At 41.6% G+C, this 21,515-nt stretch overlaps 1 protein-coding gene across 1 annotated transcript in view; it reads left to right on the plus strand.

Annotated features, from left to right (window-relative positions):
- Nucleotides 1-21,515, plus strand: part of CLDN11 (claudin 11) — a 68,168-nt gene that overhangs the window by 28,867 nt on the left and 17,786 nt on the right. The gene's annotated exons all lie outside the window — the stretch shown is intronic.

The raw sequence follows: 21,515 nt of genomic DNA on the forward strand, positions 1-21,515 counted from the left end.
AGAGAACAGAACCTCTAGGTGTAATGGCAACGCCCCCGTTGCTCCTAGAGGTTCATTTGCATATATAAAAATTCATTTGTCTAAAAAATGCAGAAACATATGACCAACATAGATGCCTTCAAGTGCACATGCAACAGGTCAACCCTTTTCCTAGGTACAAATCTGCTGACAGATGCCCTTTAAAAACTGGTGCAGAATATTTATTGTCCATGCCAACAATTGATCTATATTTAACATGCAGGAAATGCAAATAGAATTTCAGCATTATTCTACAAGGGGCACGAAAGACAAGGCCAGTTCTAGCATAAGAGAGAGAACAATACACATTCTAATCCATACACCATGCCTTACAATATACAGTATAACACCTACACTGTGTAGAGTTTATACTATACATTTAATGGCATGGTATATGGATAATACTGTATACTGTACAGCATCGTGTATGAATTATACTGTATATTGTACAGCATGGTGCGGTATGGATTATACTGTACAGCAAATTTATGGAGGCTACACCATGCCATACAATATACAGTATAACACCTCCACTGTGTAGAGTTTATACTATACATTTAATGGCATGGTATATGGATAATACTGTATATTGTACAGCATGGTGCAGGGATTATACTGTATTGTACGGCATGGAGTATGGATTATATTGTACAGCAAATGTATGGAGGCTACACCATGCCGTACAATATACAGTATAGTTCATACAGCATGTTGTACAATATACAGTATACCCTCCGCACTATGTCATACAATATACAGTATAGTTCATACTCCATGCTATACAATATACATCATAATCCATGTGAAAAAAAAGAGGAGAAATCCAGCTTCCCATACAAAACGATTTCTTTATTTCTTCAGCAGTAAAAACATATTCAAGACACATATTTGGTCTCTTGAATATGTTTTTACCGCTGAAGAAATAAAGAAATCGTTTTGTATGGGAAGCTGGATTTCTCCTCTTTTTTTCACATTGATACGGCCAGGTTCGGGCCCTGATCCATGCATCCCATCAAGCGAACACAGGTGAGCTCTGCGGTTTCCTACCTTTGCATACATCATAATCCATCCACCATGCCATACAATATACAGTATAATCTCTACACAGTGTAGGTGTTAAACTGTATATTGCCCGACATGGTGCATGGATTCTAAAGTATACTGTACAGCATAGTATGGTGTATGAACTAAACTGTTTATTGTACAACATGGTGCATGGATTCTAAAGTATACTGTACAGCATAGTATGGTGTATGAACTAAACTGTTTATTGTACAACAGGGTGCATGGATTCTAAAGTATACTGTACAGCAAATGTATGGAGGCTACACTATGCCGAACAATATAACCGGACAATATAACCCCTGTGCCATGCTGTACAATATACAGTAGTTTGTGTAGGGGTTAGGGCCCATTCAGATGGTCGTAGTGCTTTGCAGATCCGCAAAACATGCATACCGGCCGTGTGCGTTTCCGCAATTTGCGTACCGCACATGGCCGCAACCATAATAGAAAATGCCTATTTGGAAAAGAATAGGACAAGCTCTATCTTTTTCGCGGAGCCATGGAATGGAACCACGGATGCAGGCAGCACACGGTGTGCTGTCCACATCTTTTGAGGCGCCATTGAAATGAATGGCTGATAAAAGGTTGGTGGAGGCCCCTGGGCGAATAATCTGGTGGAGGGTAGTAATGGACAAACATCGGCCGGCACGGTTCGCAAACGCTTTGCGCGAACACAATATAATATTCGTGAACCGCAAGTTCGCGGCGGGCCCCATTCACTTTAATGGCAGGCGAACCTGAAAAACCTTCAGCTCATATTTGCAGCCAGCAAATACTTACTAGAAGTACACAAATAGTCCCACAACATGGACAGTGATATACCAGAGGGGGATCATTGGCAAAAATTCCCACAAAAAAGATGTATTTTAATCAGGGGCCATTTTTATGTGTCTTAAAGGTAAACTCTCAAAAATGTGCCCTGCTAGAGCCTAGAATTTTTTTATTTCCTATCGGTTTGATGTATACAAATGTGCAGAACTCCATGTTTTTGTATCCTGTAGAGTCTATTAAAAAAATGCATACGTTAACGTAATTTTTTTTTCTACCATGGAACTGTATGGTGAACGGACGCCACTGTACAGCATCAGTCTGGGGCATCTGTTAACTCATACATTTTTGGTATGCATTAAATGGATGGCAAAAATAGGATGTGAACCCAGCCCTAGAGTCAGAATAAGCACCAGTACACAGCGGAGCAGCATGGCAGAGAGGGGAGACCGCCATGTACTGACAAAGCGCTACCTGGTCCTAGTGGTCAGGGATGAGGACTGTGCTTCCCAAGGATGGATCATTTTCTACCGGGAAATACAGGGCACAGTATAATACACTAGAATCTATATAATATAAAGATATTAGCCCTACCCCAAAATAATAATACAATTAGGTAGTCATTTATTATATAGAAATACGTCTATGTTAGGCATATTTCTGACACAGATTGTGGCGCAAAGGTCCTTAGCACCGCAAAAGGTCTAAAAAAGGATGGCATGGGCAGGGAAAGGGATACAGTTATGGTCATCCAGATATTGGATACCACCGCCATACATTGACAGGATAACACCTCTGCACAGTGACCGGATAACACTGCCATACTGTGACCGGATAAAAGAGTATAAGAGGGAACAGTACAGGGAATGACTAGGGGCTCTGCACAGGGTGTGGTAAGGGGGCACAGTACGGGGTGAGGGGCACAGTACTGGGTGGGGGGCACAGTCACATGACCCTGTGACATTAGAAGGTCCTTATGGTGAATGCGGTTCATACGCCACCATAATGAGAGGCAGAGGAGTGAGACAAGGGTGTGATTATGTGGCTAGAGATGAAAAATGTAACTGTCGGCCAGTACAGGCCCCAAAAAATTAGGCAATAGGCATTCACCTGACAGCAAAGAACTTTGGATTCTGTGGCTGGAGGTGCATTAGGCGGTCACAGGATAAATATGTAACTGTCGGCCAGTACAGGCCCCAAAAATTAGCCAATAGGCATTCACCTGACAGCAAAGAACTTTGGATTCTGTGGCTGGAGGTACATTAGGCGGTTGCAGGATAAATAAGTAACTGTCGGCCAGTACAGGGCCCCAAAAATTAGGCAAACCGCAGGCAAATGCTGCACTACCTAAATGCACTATATATAACGTATATTATTGGTATATAAAATCCCTGCTTCAATGAGATTTTTGGGGGGCAACTGGTAAATCACACCAGTAGAAATTATTTGTTCCAATAGTGTTTGTCACTCTGTGTAGATGCGGTAATGCAGCAAAACCGCAAACAAATGCTGCACTACCTAAATGCCTTATATAGAACGTATATTATTGGTATATAAAATCCCTTCTTCAATGAGATTTTAGGGGGGCAACTGGTAAATCACACCAGTAGAAATTATTTGTTCCAATAGCGTTTGGCACTCTGTGTGGCTGCAGTACCGCAGCAGAACCGCACACAACTGCTGCACAATACAAATGCACTATAATATACTTTCTATGTTAGAAAGTATATTAGAAGTATATTACTCCCCTCAGTATGTCATACCTATCGATAGCACACCTATACCAGTCCCTAAAAGGACTTTTGTGGCCCTATTAGCTAGCGTTTTGTGGCCCTAACAGTCTGTCCCTGCTCCACACAGCAACCTCTCCCTACACTGACAAAAAACTGATCAGGTTTATTTATAAGGTAAGGGGTATGTCCATTTGCTGAAGCGTCTCAATTGGCTGTCCTGTACCACCTGATGGATGTGTCATGGGTCAAAGTTTTTCACAATGTAAAAGAATATGGCGGGCGCAAATATCGCCATACGTTCGCCCGTTCGGCGAACAGCGAATGACCAAAGTTTGCCACGAAACGACCGCCGGGCGAACCACAAAGGCCATCTCTAGTGGAGGGTCCTTCTCCATAAGTTTATTTTTTGTAGCTGTAGCAGTGAACACTGCAGTATTTATACCCAGTGCAGGATAAAAGGTGGCAGCCGATCTGTCAGGGTGCATGGTGGAAACACAAGGTAAAGGATATGTCAGGGGGCAAACAGAAGGTGGCAGGGTTTCTGTCAGACTGCAAGCAAGAGACACAAGGTGGCAGGGGATCTGTTAGGGGGCCGGGGGAAGGAAACAAAAAGTGTCAGGGGTTCTTTCAGGGGGCAGACAGAAGTTGGCAGGGCCCTCCTTATTCACAAAAGCTCTTCTTGTTTGTGTGCCCCCCTTCCCTCACAGAGAGTCATTGCCAACTTGTGCGGGTGTGGGCAAGGAGAGTTATGCAAGCTTCAAAACTGAAGCTGCAGCCTGTACAGAACATAGACAGGCAGCAGCTTCAGATACAACCCCACAGTTTACCAATTGGCAGACTTACTGATCGGCATTGAAAGGCCTGTCTTGCCTGCCGAGGATTCTTGCCGCTGAAGTCTAAAGTTTTCCACCCCCGCACACTAGGTTGCTGTAAGGAGGAGGGCAGCACTCAGAAGTTAATAGCACCTTCCAGCTGATGCCCTCCTGCAGCATCCACGCCAACTACATGGGGATATGCATTACCGTGCCTTCATTCTTATTGTGCCGGTTTTGATGGCTCTCCTGAAATAGCTGTCATTTTTTAACATGTTCATGCTAAAAATTCTTATGGGAAAGTGTTGATCAGGGTGCCCTGATTGGTTAGGAGAGAGGCCCAGTAAAATGTAAGAATGCTTAGGTATAGGGATGCCATGTTGCTTACTTGGGCAAAGTAACTAGCCTTTAGACTCGCTGCCATATACCAGTTGATAATTAAGTGTCCCTTTGAAAGGCTTTGGAGTGCTTGAGGAATCGCCACAGCAGAATGAAGGCATTGAGGCCACACTATGTCTTTGCCATCATTCTGTAAACCCCCCTCCCCACCTTACCTACCTATTCCTTTCCTCATTCTTACAGGCCAGTTTAATGTTTCAATCTATTTTTGAATAGTGAAAGCAATCTAGCTGCCTGCCTGCCATGGAAACACTTTTTTTATTTTACGATTAACACAAAACTTTGGAGAAGCCAATTGTTAATGATTGACATATAGGCATCTCTTCATACAGTCATTTAAAGGATTTACTGTATAGAGAAGAAATATGAATTCTCGATCAAAGGGCATATCCACATATATTCATAAAAAATCTACTTCCAAGAAGTAAAAATGAAAGGCAGTCGTTTTCAAATCAAAAAGAGCTATTTCTGGTATTAGAGTTGGTGCTAACTCTTTGAGCCCCTCTACAAGGAAGTCGGCTGCTCACCCAGCCAGTGAATGATAAGGAACATGTTACTTTTCCTGTGCCTTAAATCACGACTGGTGATAGGATGCAAGGATCTGTCAGCAGAGGAAGGATCATGGAAAAGCTATTTTCTTTTTCCCCCTCTCTCATATGAATGGACTTTCTAAATTCTATGCCTATAAGATCAGTTTGACAATAAGGATAGACAAAAATTGAAATATACATGGCAGATCACTCAGCAGCCACCATGTCCAGTCTGAGGCCTATAACCTGTTGGAAAAGGAGCAGACTGTAATTCAGAAATCTTCATTTGTTCATTTCAGATTTGTTATATTCTTTTCTTAGTCCAAACTTAGCAATTCAATGCTACCACTTGAAATGTGACATTCCCTAAAAGAGCACTTGCCAGCAGGATCAACCACATTAGATCAGACATAATGGAAAGCTAAGGAGCTGATTTGCCCGAACATTCTAGGCCCTACACCCTCGGTACAAAAGTATTATAAAAGTATTTTATTGGTAAAGCGGCAATCAATTTTCACAAGACAGGTATTATTTAAATCAGCAAGATCAATCCCACCAGGCAGTATGCCTGATTTCATATACGGTAATTAGTCCTGCTGACAGCTGCTCTTCAAAACAACAGTCTGGGCAACACATATATAGTTAGTTGATCTGGCATGGACTACCAGTGCACCCATAAGATCAATGGCAGAAGCAGGTCTGTAATACACAACCAAACTCCTTCCCTAACTGCCAGGATTGGAGAAAACTCAGATCCCAGCAATCCATGTTTTTAGTGCTTCAGCAGTGTACAAGGAGCACCCTTGTAATGGTAATCACTAGTCCCGGTGACATTCTTAAAAATATGTACAGTGGGGAAAATAAGTATTTGATACACTGGCGATTTTGTAAGTTTTCCCACCTACAAATAATGGAGAGGTCTGTAATTTTAATCGTAGGTACACTTTGACTGTGAGAGACAGAATTAAAAAAAAATCCAGAAAATCACATTGTATGATTTGTAAATAATTAATTTGCATTTTATTGCATGAAATAAATATTTGATCTCCTACCCACCAGCAAGAATTCTGGCTCTCACAGACCTGTTAGATTTTCTTTAAGAAGCCCTCCTACTCTGCACTCATTACCTGTATTAATTGCACCTGTTTGAACTCGTTACCTGTAGAAAAGACACCTGTCCACACACTTAATCAATCACACTTTAACCTCTCCACCATGGGCAAGACCAAAGAACTGTCTAAGGACACCAGGGACAAAATTGTAGACCTGCACAAGGCTGGAATGGGCTACAGGACAATAGGCAAGCAGCTTGGTGAGAACAACTGTTAGCTCAATTAGAAAATGGAAGAAACACACAAAGACTGTCAATCTTCCTCGGTCTGAGGCTCCATGCAAGATTTCGCCTCGTGGGGTAAGGATGATTCTGAGAAAGGTCAGGAATCAGCCCAGAACTACATGGGAGGACCTGGTCAATGATCTGACGAGAGCTGGGAACACAGTCTCAAAGATTACTGTTAGTAACACACTACACCATCATGGATTAAAATACTGTAGGGCACGCAATGTCCCACTGCTCACACTAGCACATGTCCAGGCCTGTTTGAAGTTCACCAATGACCATCTGAATGATCCAGAGGAGGCGTGGGAGAAGGTCATATGGTCAGATGAAACCAAAATAGAACTTTTTGGTGTCAACTCCACTCTCCGTGTTTGGAGGAAGAAGGAGGATTAGTACAACCCCAAGAACACCGTCCCAACTGTAAAGCATGGTGGCGGAAAAATCATAGTTTGGGGGATAGGATGACAGCACCGTATTGAAGGGAGGATGGATGGGGCCATGTATCGCAAGATTTTGGCCAACAACCTCCTTCCCTCAGTAAGAGCATTGAAGATGGGTCATGGCTGGGTCTTCCAGCATGACAATGACCCAAAACACACAGGTCCTGGAGTGGCCCAGCCAGTCTCCAGATCTGAACCCAATCGAAAATCTTTGGAGGGAACTGAAACTCAATATAGCCGAGCGACAGCCCTGAAACCTGAACGATCTGGAGAAGATCTGTATGGAGGAGTGGGCCAAAATACCTGCTGCAGTGTGTGCAAACTTGGTCAAGAATTACAGGAAACGTCTGAACTCTGTAATTGGAAACAAACGTTTCTGTACCAAATATTAAGTTCTGTTTTTCTATTGTATCAAATACTTATTTCATGCAATAAAATGCAAATTAATTATTTAAAATTCATTCAATGTGATTTTCTGGATTTTTTTTATATTCTGTCTCTCACAGTTGAAGCGTACCTACGATAAAAATTACAAACCTCTCCTTTCTTTGTAGGTGGGAAACCTACAAAATCGCCAGTGTTTCAAATACTTTTTTCCCCCACTGTATAACCTGTATTCAGAATATTTTTTAGCACTATATTCCAAAAGCTATACCATTTTTCTGAGGGACAGTGGGAAAAAAACTGCAATTTTGACATTAATTTTGGGGTTTTGCTTTTTATGGTGTTCAATGTGCAGTATAAATGACATATTAACTTTTTAAGGCACAATTATGGCAATATCAAATAAAATTTTTATAAATTGTATTTCTGTTTAAAATCTTTTTATTTTTTTCAGCACACTCCAAGATATATAATTTTTATTCTATCAACATAGCTTCATGCAGTGGCATCCCCCTTCCCAGCAACCCCTTAGTTCTGTGCAACCGTCACTCCTACATCGAGACAAGATACAGTAGCTCTCTCAGATCAGGCCAGGCAGCCGCTCCGTCTATTTCCTACTAGTATATGCTGTATGTCATGTCACTGTATATACTGCCACTGTATATAATGACATTGTAGGGGGCCTTTTCAATAAAATCTATCAGTAATCTATCAGTAATCCCTCTCCTCGGCGGGCCCTGTAACACCCACTTCCTCTGCTTTCACTATAGCTATGCCATGAGAGCATATTTTTGTAGGATAAATTGTAGTTTTTATTGGCATCTTTTTGGTATTAATTAGGCTACATGAGATTTTATACCCCATAGTCTGGTATGCCATCCTTAGATGAGAAAAAAACTAAATATATTAAACAATAAATACAAACTGCATTAAAAAGGAAAAAAATACATACAAAACATATTTTATTATATTCAGTATATAAAACATAAACACATTTTTGGTGTTCCCATTGTCAAATGGAAAAAAAATTTAAAAAGCAAAAATGAAAACTTGCTCAGTCCCTAAGGGGTTAAAGCTTCTATCATCTCTTAGGCTACATTTACACGACTGTATCCGTTTTGCATTCTGCAAATCACAGATCCATAAAATGCAGATGCAGTCCATGTACATCTTTTACTTTTGCGGACACCATTGTAAAAATGCATATTTTTGTCTGCAAAACGGACAAGAATAGGACATGTCTTATTATTTACGCCATTACTGCATGTATGTGGACGGCACAAAGATTACATCTGTGCTCGGTCTGCATTTTTTACCGCCTCATAGAAAGGAATGGGTCTGCATGCAATCCACAAAAATGTGGATTAGACATGGACTGAAAATACAGTTAAGTGAATGTAGCCTAACTTAATCCTAAAACTTGTAGTATTCATCTAGACACAAGGTTCCCGTCTAATGAGCACCATATGGTCCAATGTCATTTATATTTCTTTCAGGATTTATCTCCAGAAGGTTGCTCTGCCGTGGAGAGAGCTGACCTGCTGAGTTATTATTTTCTATGCACTGGCATAGGTCACATCTATTTACCTGTAGTTATAATGAACTCTTACATTCTGTATTTCAAGCCAAGCTAAAGAGGACTCCCTACTGCCTCTTATACAAAGCTGCCAATATAGATGACAATATGGAGACACGCCTTCTCAATGGGATAAGTGGTTGACAAAGAGATGTGAGACGAGGCTATTAAAATCTAGAGATGCATGACTCATTATATTCCATTTGATTTTAACATGTCTCATACAGAATCTCACAAAAGTGAGTACTCCCCTTTAATTTTTGTAATTATTTTATTATATCTTTTCATGGGACAATACTAAAGATATGACACTGATACAATGTAAAGTAGTCAGTGTATAGCTTGTATAACAGTGTAAATTTGGTGTGCCCTCAAAGTAACTCAGTTCTCACAGACTACCACCCTTAAAACATAGCCTTTAATAGTATTCAGTTAAAAATAACCCAAAATAATGAAAAATAAAGAATGATGAAAAAAATAAAAAAATACCAAGTGGCAATTTGGGGCAATAGTTAGGCATGGGAATAGGCAAGTAAGTAGTTGGGAAGCTATCCCTAAATCTTGCCCTATACTAGATGCCCTGCCTACAAAACGGAATGGCCGCCCGATAGGGACAATCCCGTATCAGGAACCTCCTGTGTGCCCTGGGATGGCCCTGATAGGGGGATGAGTAGCCAACTATTATAAGCTAGTTTATCAACTCTATTGAGAACAACAACAAAAGCAAAAATGCCGCAATAGTATGATATATACTCATAGGATGCCTCCTAAGATCAATGTCCCAGTCCCAACGCGTTTTGCCAATGTGAGGGCTCATCACGGGACATAAAAAGCATAATGGACATGAAATAAGGCAATAAAAACGTATCCCAAACGTATCACAATAGACAGAATCACTTCAATGTTAGAGTTGAGAGATATGTATGAAGTATGACAAGTATGAAAAACGACAAATAAGAACTCATGACAACAAAGGTTAGAATGTGCAATAAGAAAAACAAAGGGTTATTAAATATAAATGGGGGCCACCTCTATCTCGAAAAAGAGGAAGGAGATGGCTACAATCTCCAATCAATATAAATATAATACAAATGTAAGATGCTAAAAATAGATGGTGGCCCTAACGGGCTGGTATATTATAAAATGCATGAAAAATCAATATTTTCATTGAGTCCATGGGGTATTACTGTATTAAGAGTGTGAATCCACCTTGACCCCTTTTATCTTAGGATTTTATCAAAGTCTCCCCCCCCCCCCCCCCCCCCCCCCCCCGAGGATTTGATGGTTTCAATAATAGAGAACCGTATTGATTTAATATCCCCAGTATTGTATAACAAAACGTGTCTTGCAAGTGGTTTGTTACATTTATTACGTACAGTACAGACCAAAAGTTTGGACACACCTTCTCATTCAAAGAGTTTTCTTTATTTTCATGACTATGAAAATTGTAGATTCACACTAAAGGGATCAAAACTATGAATTAACACATGTGGAATTATATACATAGCAAACAAGTGTGAAACAACTGAAAATATGTCATATTCTAGGTTCTTCAAAGTAGCCACCTTTTGCTTTGATTACTGCTTTGCACACTCTTGGCATTCTCTTGATGAGCTTCAAGAGGTAGTCCCCTGAAATGGTTTTCACTTCACAGGTGTGCCCTGTCAGGTTTAATAAGTGGGATTTCTTGCCTTATAAATGGGGTTGGGACCATCAGTTGCGTTGAGGAGAAGTCAGGTGGATACACAGCTGATAGTCCTACTGAATAGACTGTTAGAATTTGTATTATGGCAAGAAAAAAGCAGCTAAGTAAAGAAAAACGAGTGGCCATCATTACTTTAAGAAATGAAGGTCAGTCAGTCAGCCGAAAAATTGGGAAAACTTAGTTATTTGACCCTAAGGGAGAGTGATGGGGTGCTGCGCCAGCTGACCTGGCCTCCACAGTCACCGGACCTGAACCCAATCGAGATGGTTTGGGGTGAGCTGGACCGCAGAGTGAAGGCAAAAGGGCCAACAAGTGCTAAGCATCTCTGGGAACTCCTTCAAGACTGTTGGAAGACCATTTCAGGGGACTACCTCTTGAAGCTCATCAAGAGAATGCCAAGAGTGTGCAAAGCAGTAATCAAAGCAAAAGGTGGCTACTTTGAAGAACCTAGAATATGACATATTTTCAGTTGTTTCACACTTGTTTGTTATGTATATAATTCCACATGTGTTAATTCATAGTTTTGATGCCTTCATAGTCATGAAAATAAAGAAAACTCTTTGAATGAGAAGGTGTGTCCAAACTTTTGGTCTGTACTGTATATCACCAAGATGTTCAAGAATTAGTTTGTAAAAAATTCTGCAAGTTTTCCCCACATATTTCAATCCGCAAATACATTGGGCAAGATACATGACACCAACGGTATTACAATTGGCAAATGCACGAGCTTTATAGACCTTAGTTTTAGAACTGTTAACAAAAGTGGCACCAACCTCAATAAATGAGCATGCTTTACATTTGCCACATCTAAATGTTCCTAATTTTCTATTAGACAACCACGTCCTCTAAACAATGGGGTCTTCAAAATCCCCAGTTGGTGGGGGAGGAACCGACAACAGCGAAGGAACAGGAACAACCAGGAAGGGCAACTTTACTGTCTGGTCTGTCTATATCATCTTCTTCTGTACCATCTTCTGTTGCGGTGAACCCAATGACCTTTTTAGGTTATGCACCCATAAACACATATGCATTAAGGGACCGGTTATAACCACAGTCCCAGCAATACAAGAAATGACAGGACTATGTCCTGATAAATCTGTGATCCTTAACTTTTCAAGTATTAGTTTATCTAAATCAGAACAGGCTATCTTGGCAAAAGGACTTTCATATGTACCTACCACTCGCTTTAACCTTTTTGAATGGATTAAGGATCTTCATCTCTTTATTAGAAAATTGCGGTGGCATAAGATCTTTTCTTCATCAGATAAAAAAAGCTGTCCTGAACTTGAACTGGCTGATTTACAGAGTTTTTATGATCTTGTACAACTATTTGACGAAAATTATCATCCTAGGGGACAGGGCCCATTCACGAGTCTCAGAAATAAAAGTACAAAAATTCCCCCCCAACACATTGGGGGAAGCTAATATTGACTTGTTTCTAAGATCTGTAATCAGGGATCTTGAAAAAATTCAACAAACTCGGTCTCATAAAAATTACACGTCTATAGAAATGGAGGCTTTACAACAATTAAGCATGAATAAAAATCTGGTGATAAAGCCTTCCTTACTCGTCAAAAATATAAGGAGATGTGTTTGGCCCTTCTTTCAGATAAAAAGACTGACCCTACAGATCACTTCTCATGTGAACTATCACAGATACTACGGGAGGCCCTTGAGGGCAAATTGATTGACAGCAAATAATTTGAATATCTTACATCCTCTTTTGATAAAATAGCTACCTTTTACGGTCTCCCAGAAATACACAAGGGTACCAACCCCCTCAGGGGACGACCGATAGTATCTGGGATTCATAGTTTGACTGGCGTGTATATTGATCAAATACTTTGATCTTTTGTTGTAGCGTTACAGTCTTATTTGTGTGACATGACTGACCTGCTTAAACATCTTGAAGGTATAACTATTGATTCTAATACTTGCTTGGCCTCAATCGATGTAGAGGCATTATACACGTCTATTCCCTAGGTTTGGCAGCAGTGAAATATTTTTTGGACTCTATTTTTTGACCATAACAACTTTGTGATTCAGTTACTTAATTTTATACTCACCCACAATTACTTTGTATTAGACGGCCATTTCTACCACCAGCTCAGGGGCACCGCGATGGTTAGCCCATGTGCACCAACTTACGCTAATCTTCTCCTGGGCTAGTGGGAGGGTACTATCTGTGGTCTAGATTTATAGATGACATTTTACATCTGTGGTCAGGGATTGAGGAGGAATTTAGATTATTTATGGGTGAACTGAACACAAATCATATAGGTCTATATTTCACATCTGAACTCCGTGATACAATAAAATTTTTGGATACACTAATCCAAAGGAGTGAAAACAACTCTATTAAGACAACCCTATTTCGGAAAAAGACATCTACTAATAGTCTCCTGAGATGGGATAGCTTTCATTCTAGATCGCTCAAGAAAGAAATACCAAGGGGACTTCACACAGGAGGCATGTAAGCTGTTCCATCGCTTTAAACAGAGGGGATACCCCGATTCCTGCCTCTATGAGGCGTGGAACAATGCTAACTCCATTGATCGATCCTCTTTACTCCAATATAAAAACAAAAAGGAAACACAAGAGGTGATCAGAATTATTGGTACATATGACACTGAATCTCAACTAATCCGTGAAATTCTAAAGCGATATTGGTCACTCATCAAGACGGATCCTGATCTAGAGAAGGTCCTTCTGAATAATCCAGCCATCACATTTAGACACGGACGCAGCACAGGGGATACCCTTATAAATAGCCATCTTGATGTCCCTGATACAAGTACGTGACACTTTTGTTAACAGTTCTGAAACTAAGGTCTATGAAGCTCGTGCATTTGCCAAATGTAATACCGTTGGTGTCATGTATCTTGCCCAATGTATTTGCGGATTGAAATATGTGGGGAAAACATGCAGAAATTAAAAAAAAAGAATTCTTGAACATCTTGTTGATATACGTAATAAATGTAACAAACCACTTGCAAGACACGTTTTGTTATACCATACTGGGGATATTAAATCAATACGGTTCTCTATGATTAAAACCATCAAACCCTCTATCCGGGGGGCAGGGGGAGTGACTTTGATAAAATCCTGAGATAAAAGGGGTCAAGGTGGATTCACACTCTTAATACAGTAATACCCCATGGACTCAATGAAAATATAGATTTTTCATGCTTTTTATAATATACCAGCCCGTTACTCATGTATAGGGCCACCATCTATTTTTGGCATCTTACATCTGTATTATATTTATATTGATTGGAGATTGTAACCCTTTGTTTTTCTTATTTTCTTATTGTGCATTCTAACCTTAGTTGTCATGAATTCTTATTTGTCGTTTTTCTTATTTGGCCCCTCTCCCCCCATCCTTCCTCTTCGTTTACAAGCATGCTTTTATGTTGTTTGCCCCTAATTCATTTACAAATATAGCTTAGAAGCCGGCGTGCCGCTCACGTGATCTACTTCCTTATTTGACATGTGATCACGTTCGAGCCCTTTGTTATTGGTTCTTAGCTGTAGGTGTTTGGCCGCGCACGTTACCTGTTCACGTGCTTTGTCTATGATGCGTCATACCGATCATGTGATCTAGATCGTGATCATGTGATCGCGTTTGACATGTTACTTGCCGCTTCTCCGGCGGTAACTATAAAATGGTGAGTCTGACTCGCATCCATCCACCACACTATCGCGGATGCTACATCACTTCTGGCCTCCTCCTGATGTCGCCACTGACAATTCGTTTGGCTCCATCTAACCCTATCCTATCTTCACCTTAGGGGCATGCAAGTATTATCGCACTATTGTCTTGCCAACAGTTTCATGTTTTTTTCATCTGTTATTAACAGGGAGAGATGGTGGCCACTTGAATGTATCTAACTATATTCTATTCATCATGTGATTTATCTCTCAACTCTAACACTGAAGTGGTTCTGTCTATTGTGATACGTTTGGGATACGTTTTTATTGCCTTATTTCATGTCCATTATGCTTTTTATGTCCTCTGATGAGCCCTCACATTGGCAAAACGCGTTGGGACTGGGACATTGATCTTAGGAGGCATCCTATGAGTATATATCATACTATTGCGGCATTTTTGCTTTTGTTGTTCTCAATAGAGTTGATAAACTGCATCTGTGACACATCACTTGTTTTTATATATTTAAGTGTATACATCCTTTATTATTTTTAGCATTTATGGTAGCTCATGGAGATATGTTGTTAGAAGCCAACTTATAATAGTTGGCTACTCATCCCCCTATCAGGGCTATCCCAGGATCCTCAGGAGATTAATGATACGGATCATCCCTATCGGGGAGGCCATTCCGTTTTGTAGGCAGGGCATCCAGTATATGGCAAGATTTAGGAATAGCTTTCTTGCCTATTCCCGTGCCTAACTATTGCCCCAAATTGCCATTTGGTATTTTTTTCTTTGTTTTTCATTATTTTGGGTTATTTTTAACTGAATACTAATAAAAAAATAAAGCTATATTTTAAGGGTGGTAGTCTGGGAGTACTTAGTTTATACACATACCACTATCTATAGGTAAACCTTTTGGCGGGTTATTGCCTTAGCTGTGAAAATCTCAAAATAACTCAACACACAGCCATTAATGTCTAAACCGCTGGCGACAAAAATGAGTACACCCCTAAGTGAAAATGGCCAAATTGTGTTCAATTAGCCATTTTCCCTTCTCGTTGTCATGTGACTCGTTAGTTTTACAGGGTCTCAGTTGTGAATGGGGAGCAGGTGTGTTAAATTTGGTGTTATCGCTCTCACAGTCTCTCATACTGGTCACTGGAAGTTCAGCATGGCACCTCATGGCAAAGAACTCTCTGAGAATCTGAAAAAAAGAATTGTTGCTCTATATAAAGATGGTCTAGGCTATAAGAAGATTGCAAACACCCTGAACCTGAGCAGCAGCATGGTGGCCAAGACCATACAGTGGTTTAACAAGACAGACCATATGCTGCACTATGCATCAAATTGGTCTGCATGGCTGTTGTCTCAGAAGGAAGTCTCTTCTAAAGATGCAGACTAAGGACATGGATTACTAGAACCATGTCCTGTGGTCTGATGAGACCAAGATAAACTTATCTGGTTCAGATGGTGTCAAGAGTGTGTGGTGGCAACCAGGTTAGGAGTACAAAGACAAGTGTTTCTTGCCTACAGTGCCTGGTGGTGATAGTGCTATGATTTGGGGCCGCATTAATGTTGCTGGCTATGGGGAGTTACAGTTTATTGAGGGAACCAAGAATGCCAACATGTACTGTGACATACTCAAGCAGAGCATTATCCCCCTCCCTTTGGAAACTGGTCCGCAGGGCAGTATTCCAACATAACGACCCCAAACACACCTCCAAGACAACTAAAGAAACTGAGGGTAAAAGTGCTGGACTGGTCAAGCATGACTCCAGACTTAAGACTTATTAACAGGGGCGGACAGAGACAGCTTAGGGCCCCTGCGCAAAGAATATGCCTGGGCCCCCCACCCCCCCATGCCAAACCTAACCTATTCCATCCTAACATTACATACACCAATACAAAACATACAGTGTAAAGCTACTTTCACACCTGTGGCAGTACTATCTGGCCACCTAATCCGGCAGAAAATGCAAGGAATAGGCCAGACACAAACCACAGCATGCAGCAGTTTGTGTCCCTCTGATTCTCTGCATTTTTGCCAGATTGTGGCCGGATCTATGCCGTACAACATTGTAGTTAATGGGGCCAGCAGGCATTCCGTCTGCATCCAGCAGTGCTGGATCCAGTGAATTCAAGCAGGCGGTTCTCAGCTGGAACAGCCTACCAGAATCACTAACGCAGATGTCAAGGCAGCCTAATACAGCGCCACATACATCGTACACCCAGTGATGTCTCCTTTGATGTATATGTTCTCTTTCTTCATCTTCTCCATTCAGACCAGACCACCATGATGATTTCTTTCAGCCATCTCTCGTCTCTGCAGAGTTTGACAAACAGACATCTTTTTTTTTTTTTATCCAATACATATTTTATTTTATTCAATAATAATGACATAGTATTTAAACAAAGCCGAAAAAAAAAAAAAAAAAAAAATTACACACAAAGTATGTTTATACACATAAAGAGGGTATTACTATCATTTTAACATAATCTCAACCATAAGAATAAATCCGGCTCTGTAAAGTCAAGCCTAATATCTTTAATCCCGAATATTCCCCCCCTTCCCTTGGCTGCTGTCGCTGAAAGACCGGACCCGATACTCCCCCCCCCCGTACACCACCCAGCAGAGCGCAGTAATCAGTCCACCTCGCTGGCACAGATAAAGGGGTATCACGTACCTTACCTTCTCTGCAGTAAACCAATACTAACAGCTTTCGGGGCTTGTCAGTAGCAGCATGACGTAGGACGTGCTGCGCCCCGCCCCCGTACCTCCGCTCCGAGCTCCGCCGCATCTCTCTGAGCGTCTGGGTATAGCTGTATGCTGGACGCTGCTGGACGCCTGGATGCCGGACGTAGGATGAAGATGAGGAGGCCGCTACACAGTGCTCCGTCCCCCTAGGCAGGTGCTTGACTGCCTCGATCATTTTGGCTGTCCGATGCAGTCGGTTGGGTGCCCAGGTGATCTCCTGCTGTTGGCTATATCTTTGTTATATGCAGCTCTGCCCCCCGTATGGCCGTATGGCCGTATGGTAGTTGATGACTGGGGTAAGTTTGGTCCGTGGATGTGAGTCCCTTTCGTCTGTTGTCTCTTCTCATCTCCTTGCCTTATAAACTCTCTACTACAATAAGCACTAAGCTGCTTCAGGAGGTGGTAACTCCGCCTGACTTGAGGCTGTGGAGGCCCGGCTACAGGTGTGGGCATATAGCTGGATCTGGTGGTGCCCCACCGTGCTCTTGGGTGGCGTTAACCGGCAGTAACTGTCCTTGATTTGAGCACAGACATAGGGCCAACTTGACTTCTCCCTATCTCCATTTGTGTGCGGTGCAGCTGCGGGGGGTAAGGGTCTTTTTTTTGGGGGGGGGCCCTGAGTTTGTTGGTAGGCTGGGCCGAAGGGCTGAAGGGCGCACTTGGTGAGAGTAGGAGTGCCCCCCAGCCCGGCCACAGGCAAAATATCGACAGTTTTTTTTACCCCCGGTATTGGTTTAGCTGTACAACTAACACACTAACATACTAATTTGTCCTCTGCATCACCCCAGACGGAAAAGAAGACTGGATCCCTGTGAGAGAGGGAGAAACCTGCATGCACTTTCTCTCCTGCTCGTGTTACTCTGAACAGCATTGAACTTTATTGAACAAAGGGCTGAAGATTGGTGAGAGCTGCAGAGGTTCTCCCCTGTTGTGATGTTGGATGTATGACCTCTACTTTTTCAGCTATCTAATCTTGAACATACTAGAGTGGGAGGCATATTTGCAAACTGTCGCAATTCCTGCACCGTTCACCTGATTTGGATGTAAATACTCTCAAATTAAAGCTGACAGTCTGCAGTTATAGCACATCTTGTTTGTTTCATTTCAAATCCATTGTGGTGGTGTATAGAGCCAAAAATGTTAGAATGTGTCGCTGTCCCAATATTTATGGACCTGACTGTATATATAGAACTGAAACGTCATGTAGTCCCTCAAAAATTGACGATTATCTGGATCAATTAGAAATGCCCTTCCTCTCGCCTCAGGAAACCAGAATGCTCGATCATCCTATACGACAGGCAGAGTTAGAGGATGCTCTTCGCTCGGTTAAATATAACTCCTCTCCTGGGGCGGATGGTTTGCCATTTGAACTCTATAGGTACCACGCTAAGGCACTTCTCCCTAATCTGCTGCAGGTTCTTAATGAATCATATAGCTACGGATCCCTCCCTCCATCCTTCAGGGAGGCAATTATCCTTTTAATTCTTAAAAAAGATAAGAACGAGAGTGAGGTTGGGTCTTATAGGCCCATATCACTCCTCAATACAGACTATAAGATTTTTGCTAAATCCTTAGCAAACCGTCTTAAACGAGTAATTGCAACCCTGGTTCATTCTAATCAAACAGGATTTATTCCCGGGAGACAGATTCAGGCGAATCTTTACGGGGTGTATCTGAACCTGTCGGTAGGGGAGGGGGCTCCAGACCACTCCATCTTGTCATTGGATGCTGCTAAAGCGTTCGACAGGGTGGAGTGGTCCTTCCCGTGGCGAACTATGGCACATTTCCGATTAGGGACCACTTTTATCGCAATGACTAAACTGCTATACACCCAACCAATAGCCCGAGTTAACATTGATGAGGTTCACTCCTCTATTATTGAGCTTCAACGCGGTACGAGACAGGGTTGCCCGCTCCCTCCCCTCTTATTTGCGCTATTTATGGAGCCGTTGGCTTGTAGGATCCATTTGAATGATCAGATTCGGGGCTTTGGGGTAGCTGGAGAGAGTGATAAAATTAGGCTCTATGCAGACGATGTTATCCTCTTTCTGGATCAGGGCAGGAAAGCTGTCCCTCATGTTATGTAGGTGATAGACGAGTTTAGTCTACTTTCTGGTTATTTAATCAATTGGGCTCAAAAAGTCCTCCCGCTAAATCGAAATGCCCCCGAGGGGGGTTCGCGGGTTCGGATGTTGTCTTTGGATGACTCTCTGGACTATCTGGGGATAAAGATAGGTGTCCCTATAAGTAGATTTTAAGACTTAAATCTTTCCCCGGTAATAGATAAAGTAAAGGGGAAAATCAGAGCCTGGCAAAAATTGATAATATCGCAATCCGATCGACTGGCATTAGTTAAAATGATCATATTACCTCTGGTTTTGTATCCGATCTGTGCCTCCCCCATCTGGATAGAGGATGCCTTCTTTTATAGACTAGAAGCTTTAATAAACAACCTAATTTGGGGGAGGAAGAGGGTTCGTATAAAGCAGAGGTACTTGTGGCTGGCCGAGTCAGAGGGGGGATTGGCACTTCCTTTCTTTCAAGGGTATTTCTTTTCTGTGCAGCTACAAAGATGCTGTAACTTTAGAGAGAATGCACTTGGGCAATATTTAACTAGGGTAACTGGTAGGTCACTTGATTATTTTTTTTTGAAACAGCACAGTTTAGAGGTTTGGACAGTAGTTGCTTGATCCCGAGGGCTCTCCAGAGGGTCTGGGATACATTGAAAACGACTCTGCAGGTGTCACATCTGCTTCATTTTACCCCGTTGTGGGAGAATCAGAACTTACCAGAATTTTTGAAAATAACTGATTACACTTATTGGAGTCGTAGGGGTATCACTAGAGTGGCACATTTGCTTGTTGCAGACCGTTTTAAGGTATTAGGGGACTTCAATTTCACAAATATTTCGTTTTTAGACCAGTTTATGTATGCACGCTTAAAACATGCATACGAAGCTACACTTAATAAAACATATATGATCACCCAACAACACTTACTTTTTGATTATTGTTTTTCTCACTTAGGGAAAAAGATAAAAATGGCACAGATTTATGCGAAATTGCGAGTTTCACTGTCCACGGTGACTTCCTTTAAAAGTATGCCTAAATGTTCTGTATAATGCACTTTACCGGTCTACTATATCTCCCTCCCCTTTGATTGCCCTGCTCTCTATATTCCCGGGTAGGATCAAACATGTCAAAAAGGGAGTACTTAAAACATTTGTCCTTTCTATGAGACAGATCATACCACGCCAGTGGAGATCCTCAGACAGTTTGCAGAGAATTACGTGGATACGTGCCCTGGATGCCTTATTCAGGATGGAAGAAATGGAAGCTGAGGCCTGTAACCAAGTCCAAACATTTGCACTAACCTGGGAACCTTGGAATCAATTTAGGAGCTCCTCTCGTTTTCAAACCTGGTTGGTCTCAGGTGACTGTACCTGGGATACGTGATATGATGTCTTGTCCTTTCCCCTTCCCCCCCGCCCCCCCTACTTTCCACCCCCCCTCCCTCCCCTGTCTTTTGTTTCGTCGTGTTTTGTTCTTGTCTGTCCCCCTGTCTCTCCTAGGTTAACGATTTAATCTGTTTCACTTAAGAGTTACATATTAGTAGCCCTTTGTTCAAAACGCCATCACTGAGTATCTCAGGATTGTGTCCTAAGTTCCTTTTGCCTTCCCTTTCAGTAGTCAAGGTTCTTCATATCGTACTGTATGTATCTAATATTGCTGAACCTCTCCTTTAGCATTTATTTGATGGCATTTGTTTTCTCTGGTCTTCATGGTTGCGTCCCAGAGAAATATGGTGGTCTCTGAATCCATCTGTGCACTTTATTTTATGTTTTACATGGTCTTGGAAATGGAATTGGAGATATACTTTTCATACAATGTCTTGGTTGCTATGTATGATTGTTGTGTTCTTTTTCTATTCAATAAAAATAGATTCAACACTAAAAGTATGCCTAAATGGGAACGGGAATTGGGAATCTCCCCTCTCCCCTGGCCACAGATTTTTAAAAATACGAAAAAGGTAATTTCTGCAACCAGTTATAGATTGATCCAGTTTAAAATTTTGCATAGGTTGTATTATACACCACAAATGCAGGCTAAGTTTGCTAATGACAGAGGTCGTGAATTTTTATGTCAAAAGTGTGGCAGCCCTAACGTCGGATATATCCATCTTTTATGGGAATGTTGCGTGATAAAGCGGTTTTGGGAGCAGGTATTTACAGCACTCCAGGGGGATTTCCCCCAATCTTGTGATCTCTGTGATTTTGGGCGCCTATATACCAGAAAAGCCAAACTCTTCTGTATACCATTTGATCTGGTTGAAGGGCTGC

The sequence above is a fragment of the Bufo bufo genome, chromosome 4 (genome assembly GCF_905171765.1).
Source record: "Bufo bufo chromosome 4, aBufBuf1.1, whole genome shotgun sequence".
Taxonomy (NCBI): Eukaryota; Metazoa; Chordata; class Amphibia; order Anura; family Bufonidae; genus Bufo; species Bufo bufo.